This window comes from Triticum urartu, chromosome 7 (genome assembly GCF_003073215.2).
Source record: "Triticum urartu cultivar G1812 chromosome 7, Tu2.1, whole genome shotgun sequence".
Classification (NCBI taxonomy): domain Eukaryota; kingdom Viridiplantae; phylum Streptophyta; class Magnoliopsida; order Poales; family Poaceae; genus Triticum; species Triticum urartu.
This window is the reverse complement of record NC_053028.1, coordinates 229,911,597-229,921,365: the sequence shown is the minus strand read 5'-3', so window position 1 is coordinate 229,921,365 and position 9,769 is coordinate 229,911,597.

Here is a 9,769-nt window from a genome sequence, read left to right as displayed (position 1 = left end):
AAAAATGTGTGGCAAAATGTGGCAATGCTAGTGCTCTCTTCGACATGTATGATTGATCCTTCATTTTTTTACTATATAGTACTATCCCATTTAGTTGCTTATGTACCAACTAATAAGTTATGCATTTATTTTTTCAACATCATTTGAAGATATTTTACGCTGTCATCAATTACATTATGTTTGATAGACTCTGTGCCTGCTGAATTCTCATATTAGATATACTTACGCAACATTTGGTACTACATGTAGGTCCTAAGTGACGACGTCGACAACGACCAAGAAACCCAGAGGATCTACAGGAGGCAGAAGGCGAGGGAGCTGAACAGTGGTGTGCTCGAGAAACGTATCAGGCCAAGAATCGGAAGGGGGGGCTACGGATGCCCTTACTGCAACAAGCTGATGAAAGGCGACCTGAGAAGTACCATCAACCATGCAGTCGGAACATCCCAAGGCAGCATCAAGAATGGCTACGCTTTCAGGGTGAAGCACGCCGCGTATGCCGAGTACTTGATGAGGCTTCTTTGAGGCTTTAGGGAAGTGCGCACCCTCGCAGCTAGAACTGATGCTCTTTTGGTTTTAACTATGCTAAGTACTTCCCTGTGCTATACTTTGTTGGTGAACGTTTATGGTCGAACTATGTGCACCAGTACTACTAAGTGGTGCTTGCTTTTGTATGTATGGAAGTGTTGAACTAAGGTAGAACTATGTTAATTGGTGTGTGGTTTGGCATCTCTGCTTGTTAAACTCGTGCTCATTAATCATCGGCTCATTTAGATTAAGTAGCATAAAACCCTGATTGTCTAGGTTTGTTTGAAGCTAGTTAAGCTTGTGAGCGCTCGTTACCAGATTCTGATGTGTTATGGTATACATGATGAGTGTGTACATGTGGTTTTCAAGAAGGAAGATGGTGACTCAAAAAGGAAATGTCTAGTCTGTCCTTTTCTCTATTTTTGGGGAAGGACAGGGTTTCTTTTTTTCTTTAATCGATGAGATGCCTATCCAGATTGTGTAGATGTGTTACCTAACTTGCTAGGTTACATGTGTTGAGCACTTTAGAGGTCATTTTTTGATCTATATAAATTGTTCTGCTAATAATCCGGCTATGGTTGGTTATTGTGCTTATACTATTTCGTAGCTGCACCTTGGAATTGAATTTCCTATGCAGATGATTGTGATAATAACATAAAGATTGATTTGCGCTGAGCACGAGTTATGCACTAGGAAAATAAGGTCTTAAAATTTTCAATCCCCAACCCATCCACCCCGGACACGAACTTTGGATTGCATCACGTAGATGTACAAAATCCAGTTCCTAGCGCCTGTCCCAAGCGCCTACGATTGTGATTTTTTTTCCAAGATCCTAATTAAGCGCCTAAATAAGCCGGCTGCATTGTAGGTGCCCAACGCCAAAGTATTTCTGCTGTAGTAGGTAACTACCAATTACTCCCCGCATCTCTCCCCCTAGCGCACGCTCTAAAACTATCGTCGTCGCTCACACACCCGCCTTGCTGCCGCCGGATATGAAATCCACTCGGGGAGGTCGATTGGCCGTCGTGACAGAGCGGGGACATGGACGTGGGGGGCCTGTCATGGACGCCGTTGTGACAGATCGTGGACTTGCGGAGCTAACCACCGACGTCGTCGTCCATCGCATGGATGAGGATCCCCACGAGAAAGCTTTGGACTACCCGACCCAGAGAAGCATCGTGTCAACGAGGTGCAGTACTCCGTCGTCGATCACAAGAAGCAGCACATGCACGGCATGGACTAGAATTCCGTTATGGTAATTTTAATTTTTTAACCCTAGATCTGTCTTCAAGTTTAAGGTTAGAGGTTAATCATTAAACCATCAATACATTGTTGAATTGGCATAATGGAATCTAGCTCTAAATATAATGTTGATCATCAGTACGTAATGATCATTATTTATTCAATCAATCTTTGAGAAATTAATGGTTCATCCACTCCACAATTTAGTGTGTTTTGGTTTTATGCTAAAAGTCAGACATCATAAAGGTTGTGCATGTTTATTGACAATTTTTTTAAAGTACATCATATGATTTATGCTTTCATATGGATTTGATATTGTTTTTTCTCCTTAAATTTTCAAAGTTAATAAATATTTACTTTAAAAATAATTTATAGGCACTATAGTATGAAACTTAGGGAATATTAGGTACTGTAAACAATGGTGCAGCTTATATCATACATAATTTAAACTTGCAGCCTTATTCTCATGATTATGCGGACATTTCCGAAGGAGAGATGGATGCACACACTCAGAAAACCCTTGAAGAATTGCAGAATGGACAGTGCAACGTGCTTAAGCGTATGGCATATCATTGCGCGTTCTGTGGCAAATATCTGGACCCGGCTTTCGTTAGTATTCTTGAGCACGCCGAAGGAGTTGCCAAAGGATACCAAATGAAGCATGTGTGAGGGTGAAACACAAGGCCCTAGCCCAATATCTCAGGAATTTGTCAGACAAAGAGAAGGTTCGAAGAAGGCGTTATGAGAACCAGCATGCCAAAGAATAGATGAATAAACGAAACCATGAAGAAGTTCTGGTTGGCATAAGTAGTCATTCGTGGTTTTTTTTTAAAATACCAATGAATATTTTAATTTATCATAGTTTTTGCAAAAATGTTACATTTATTAAATTTAATCATAAAAATGCATACAATTCAATTATTCATTTTTTCAAATATTTGCAACCTTGCATCTAATAGTTTACCATTTTATTGGTTAACCATTATTTTCATATATATATATATACTGTGGATTGCTTAAAATTATTCAAGATCAATTGGTACTGAAAGACTCATCCACATGCAATATGAACAGCAGTGTATTTTTAGGGTTTCTTTAAAAGAACACCTGTGGTCATGCTGATCTTTTGTGTTTGGCCAGAATTGGTAAAGCTACCAAATCTGCATTGATCCGGCCCAACACTTTGTTCCTTTTGTGGGCCTGCACAAGTGGGAGCAGAGAGAAAAGCGAGCGATGGCCCCAACCCCAACCCCACCCCCATTCCCAATCCCACCACACTTCGTTCTTTGCAGAGACAGAGAGGCGACGCGGAGGGCGACGGCTAGGGTTTTCCTAGCCGTCACCTTGGCCGCCCCCGTCGTCGTCAAATTGGCCAGATCCGCGAGGCCACCCACTCCCCCCTGCTCCGACCACGATTCTCCACTGCTTCGTCGACAGCAAGGTCCGACAACGGCACCTCTTCTCCCCAATCCTTGTCGCGCCGCCCGAAGCTCCGGTGGTGCCAGCTTCGAACAAGTCTACTCCAGCCCCATCTGGTACCACTTCGCAGGTAAGATTGATCTTCCCTGCCCTTCTAATGTCGATCTGACCTTAATTTTGCGATCTAGCAGCACCGCCCAAGTTAAAATCTGACACTTGCTTGTGTGCATGTTTCGGGTATTCGCAGATTTACTGTCAACTAGTAGGTCATATTGCAACAACTAATTTTACAGCAAGATAATCTGACAATGTACTGCGTAAGCATGGTTTTACTTGTTCGTATGGGTAGTAATGGGTAAACACTTTCATGCAAGTAAGAGAAAAAGGTGGGTGTTGGCCAGCATACCTTGCTCATCGACATAGCCTTCACTATGCTATCATCTTGCTTGACAGATGCTATCAAGTACTTTTTCCCCTGGAAAATGGCCCCCCACTGCTAGATATAGAAAAATTATATTCACAGGAGCATACACATGTTTTGGTTTGTTGGGATAGTTTAAATACTGTGTATATGTATTTGCTGATGCTTAGTTACTAAAAACTAAAAAGGCAAGCACAGAAGCAGTCCATGAGGAAATTTGTAATGATGGAATGAGGATCAGTTATAGTTTCATGTATTACTCGATGGTAGTATGATGATTAGTGCATATTTTGAAGGATTTGTCAAGTATAGACTGCTCTTGATTGGTGCATGTTTTTGATGATATGTGCACACATGTAATATTTTAGGTTGGTGCATATTTTTGCTGATTGTTGTTACTGCTTACTTGAATTATGTCAGCCTATCTCCAAGATATGGTATGGGCTTGTTGGGGTCAATGAAAATTTCCTGTGAGCTAGTAGTACACATTGCAACAAATTCCTCAATGTTGGATTTTCTGACATTATACTTCATAATCATGATTTTACTTGTTGGTATGGGTAGTAATGAGTAAATAAATATCAAGTATACAAAAGAGTGACAATTGGTCAGCATACCTTGCTCGTTCTCATAGCCTTCACTATGCTGTCATCTTGCTTGAGGGATTCTATCATGTCCTTATTCTCACTTGAAATTGGAAAATTAACCTCCACAGCTACCTCCAAAAATGTTATGTACAGCAGCAAATGCATTATTTGTTTTGTTGGGACAATTTAAAGACTGTATATTTATTACCTGATGGTACCACACAACAGCCCAGCAGGAAATTTGCAGTGATCAAAGGCAGATCAGTTATAGTTTCACGTATTGCTCGATGAGAGTAGTCAATCATGGTTCATTTTTACATGGCTACTAATTGGTTGGTTACCAAGTTTTCTTGTCCAGCTCACAAAATTTTAACCTTGAAATATCATAATTGGTTATGTCTGCCCAATGATTATGAGTCTAACCACTAGTCTTGACTAGTCGTGTGAATAGTTGTCGACTAGCTTTTTCGTGTAGATGTTTATACATGAACTACGTACTTAGCAAGAAGTATGCGAAAAGATTATTCACATTGTATATGGTGCTAACAAGTCATAATGGAAGACTGATTTCATATATCAATAACTAACATTTGTTCATTGCAATGCATGCAACGGGTTTGAATGGCAAGGGAAACCATCCTCATCAGCAGTGAAGAGAGTGATCACCGGACCACCTCAGATGATGCTTCAGATGGCACTTCACGTGGGAGTGACAGCTATAGCGGTGATGGCGACACCTCTAGCGACTATGACACTGATGATAGTTCTGATGGAGATGGAGATGTGGACCACGATCCTATCTTGGCACTACGGGGTAAAGTTCATTTGGCTGGTCGGATATTAAATGAACCGTGAAATATCGAAAGTTGATGTTTGAGTGACACTTGATTACCACACATTACTCTGTTTGGGTTCTAAATGACCTTCCAAATCAACATTGACTGAACTAGAGCTTACATAGAGCAGTGTTTAGTTGTTAGTTTAAATAAATCAAATATTCAGTTTGCCCATGTTTCTACGAGATATTGTTGGGTGGATGTGATTGGGTTATCTATGTCCTTCATTTCTTGATCATTGGAGTAGGCATTGATCATTAACCCAGTGCTGATGTTCTAGATCTTACATATGAAATTATTTACTACTCTGTCATCTTAATTTTTTTATACAGGACCGGGATTCCATGTGAGAAAAGGAACTTTCAAGGATCGCATCTTCTACGGCAACCATGTATTGCTAAACGAGGATCGGTGGGACTATCTCAAATCCATAGTAAAGCAGTGCCAACCTCCCATACCATACTATGTCAGCACCGTCACTCGCTCGGCAGTCATCAGAGGGAAGAGCAAGATGGTAAATACTTGGACTTTTCTTTTTGCAAATCGTACTTCACTAGTGAAAATGCCATCATGTAGAGATGAGAGGAGGACGGGCGTGGTTGTGCAAATCATTCTTACTTTTTTGTGTGCAAATTATACTTCATTTTTATGTAACATTATTTATTTCCCTGTGCAATCAGTGCTTCTCAAAGTAGTACAGTCAGGCCTACCTCAAAGATTATCTGCAAAATCCCATGGTTGTGCGTGTCACCAGCGAACATTTTGAAGGTAATAAAAAGGTCTTGTTCAAGATGGGCAAGAAGGATGGGCGAGCGATCATGACGAAGAACTAGAGAGAAGTCATTGAGGGCGCCAGAATGAAAGAAGATCAAATGGCTATCTTCAGGTTCATGGAAAGGAGTTGAGGTGGGCTTAGGGTGAACATGGTTAGTGGCATGAGGATTCGTTGACCCGCCGCAGTAGTTTGACGCTAGTTTTATAATCTGTATGTACTAGCCAGTAACTGCAAGTTGGTAGTATCAGCTTTAGGGTCCAGTAAGTGCAACTTAGTAGTAATTGGTACTTGGTAGTAACTGGTACTTTGGTGGTATAACTTTTGGGTCCGACTGGATATGAAGATCGTCCAGTAAGTGGAACTTGGCAGTAACTTGGTGGTAGTATGAACCCTATGTGGCGTAATGTACTTGCTATGCAAGTCTACATATATAACGCACCCTGGTACCCTCCTTGATATAATTACCTTTATGGACTGCAATTATATTTCCTTTTTTTGCCATAGTGATGCTAGTATTCTTAGAATCAAATCTAACCGGGTTTCAAATGGATTAGACACTACTTTCATTTTTGAACGAGGTTTGTGTGTTGGCTAGTACGAGTTCTTTTGAATATGTTGTTTTTAAAAATAGCATGCTGATTTCAAAATCAGCACACTGCTTTCAAAACAGCATATTTTAAAAAGCATGTATTTTTTGAAATCAGTTTAAAAACAACGTTATATTTTAAAAACAACGTTGTATTTTTAGAATGAGGCTGTTATTTTGAAATCAGCATGCTATTTTTAAAAACAACATATTCAAAAGAACATGATTTTTTTTAAATCAGCATGCTACTTTTGAAATCAGCATGCTATTTTTGAAATCGGCATGCTATTTTTTTAAAATCAGCATGCTATTTTTGAAATCAGCATGCTATTTTAAAATTAGCATATTGAAAGCAGTATATTTTTAAAATAAGCATGCTATTTTTTAAAAATATCATGCTGATTTCAAAAACAGCATGCTATTTTAAAAGTAGCATATTGAAAAGAGCATTATATTTTTAAAAGTACCATGCTATTTTTAAAATTAGCATGCTATTTTTGAAATTAGCATGTTATTTTAAAAGTAGCATAATTTTTAAATCAGCATGCTATTTTTAAAACCAGCATGATATTTTTAAATCAGCATATTCATTATATTTTCTTTTCAATTGAACATGTTTTTTTTAAATGAGCATGCTATTTTTAAAATATCAGTATGCTTATTTTCTATTTGAAAATAAACAATTTTCAATGTTATTTGAAAACGAGGTTTCTATTAACGTTCTATTTTCTTATATATATAAATTTTCGGTTTCTATTTTATGTTTCAAGTATGAAATTTGACTACACTTTGAACAAATTTCAGCAATATATTATGTAAGAAATGAAAAAAATAGAAAACCAACTGCACTAAAAATGCATTGTTTCATCGATGTTGATAAATCATAACTAGCCTACCATGTCGAGCCGTCCATAATAAAATGAGGGTGTACCAATCAAATGAGGAATTCAGAAAAATAGTGGCAGTCCATCAAATAGGTCTAATACATGAGAAACAAGGTGGATCACGGCATGGAAAACTGTCTACTTTAGTTTGTTCTCAATTTTTCGACCCCTGAAATCCTTTTGTTTTCTCTGCTTGACCCTGTGCATCTAACCATCCTGTCTCGACTTCACTTTAGCTTTCCTGCATGAAACAACGTTTGTTAATAGGATAGCAAAGAAGATTTGAGCATGTACAGTACACTATAATAGAAAAAACACTAACTTCACTGATTTTCTCTTCATAGCTACAGAAGCTAACTTGACAGCTCTTATTCGCTCAGCCTGTGGTACATTCCTATCAGGCCTTTTTGTCTTCATCACCCCTTTGGCCTGTTCTTTACCGCCCTTACTAGAGTCTTTCCTGGAAAAGTTAAGAAACATCAACATAGTACTAGCAAATACCCGACTTCTAGAGCGGACATGTAAGTACAGACACTAACTTCACTGGTTTTCCTCGCGCACCCTTGTCATCGTTCTTTTTCATCCTCCCGGCATTGACATTTGGAGAGCCCTTGCGTTTCCTGCAAAAAATGAAATAGATGAATCTGCAGCCAGCATTCGAAAACATGTTTAAGTACGCACAATTGTGCTAATTCCCACTTGTTTGGTTTTGCGTAATCCTCTTCTGCAACCTCCAATGGTCTCTTTCTAGCCCTCCTCAGCCCACCATCTTCTGCATCTGAATCTTCCTCTTCTTCCTCATCTGAATCTCCCTCTTCTTCTACATCTGAATCTCCCTCTTCTTCTGCATCTGAATCTTCCTCTTCTTCTGTACCTGAATCTTCCTCTTCTTCTGTACCTGAATCTTCCTCTTCTTCTGTATCTGCCTCTGTCTCTTCTTCTGTATCTGACTCTGTCTCTTCTTTTTGCTTCTTCCTCCTTGTGCTATTTTATTTCCCCGATTTTTTCCTGCGTAAATTGAAGAAAAACATGTGAACACTCTCCGGGAGAACATATTAACACTGTAAGCATGTATGGAAATGAACAATGATATAAACATGTGCACTAACTTTGTTGCTTTTTTTGAATCTTCCTCTTCTTCTATATCTGAATCTGTGTCTTCTTCTGTCTCTGAGTCTTTGTCTTTTCGCTTCTTCCTCCTTGTGACCTTTGATTTCCCCAATTTGTTCCTGAGTAAATTGAAGAAAAAGAGAGAACATATTAACATTGTAAGCATGTATGGAAATGAACAATGAGATAAACATGTGCACTAACTTCGTTGCTTTTTTCCATCTCATCCGCTCGAGCCTGGATTTAATCCTCTTGTTCGATTCTTTGGTAGTTGGTCTCCCTTTTGGAACTATTTTGATTGGATTTTCCACGTCATCAGTGCAGCATTCGCGAGCAGCAGAGAAGTATGCCGGCAAAGGAACAAATGATTTATGGCCTTCATCCAAATCAGTTTTTTCTCCATCAACCAATATACTCCAGAGGAACTCCATCACCTGTTCTGACTGTGAATCGCTAGCTGCGGCTATGAATAAAGCGTCACTAGCCATGTTGCGTAGTTGATGATACTTATTCATGTGATCAGACCATACATGAGTATTCGCAATCCTCGAAGAAGGGAATGCTAGCTTGGCATGCATTGTCCATCTTTTCTTGACAAATTTTTTTGTCAATGTGCGTACACCAAGATGATCCAGAACGGAGAATATATGTGCGCATGGGTAATCCTGACTTTCCAACTTTTTACATTTACAAGCTGCATCATCTAGTCTTGCTCCTGTAAACAGAAAAGTCACGTGATATATAAAATCCACAGGCTTAGCATCCACGCCTTGTGCATCCAACTTTTTTGCCTCCAACTCCTCACTATCCTTACCTTCCAAGTGATTGGGATCCTTAGCATCCAGGTTTTTGGCATGCAAGTACACACCATCCTTGCCTTGCAAGTCATTGGGATCCTCAGCTTCTAAGTTTTTTGCATGCAAGTCCTCAGCATCCTTACCTTCCAAGTCATTGGGATCCTCAGCATCCAGGTTTTTTGCATGCAAGTCCTCAGCATCCTTACCTTCCAAGTCATTGGGATCCTCAGCATCCAAGTTTTTTGCATGCAAGTCCTCGGCATCCTTACCTTCCAAGTCATTGGGATCCTCAGCATCCAAGTTTTTTGCATGCAAGTCCTCAGCATACTTACCTTCCTTACCTTGCAATTCTCTAGCATCCCTGCCATATGGGACTTTATCATATGGGGCTTTGCGCAAAACTCCAAACACGACCAAACCATCACATGCTACCCGCTCCGTGACCTGCCAATTTGTCCCTTCGACAATCTGACACTTTACCTTTGGAAACATCACAGTTGTATAAATATAAGAGGCAGCAATCTCCAGAGGGTGTGCATTCAGCTTAGTGAAGGGTATCGTATGTGTTGCTACTGCGTCTAATG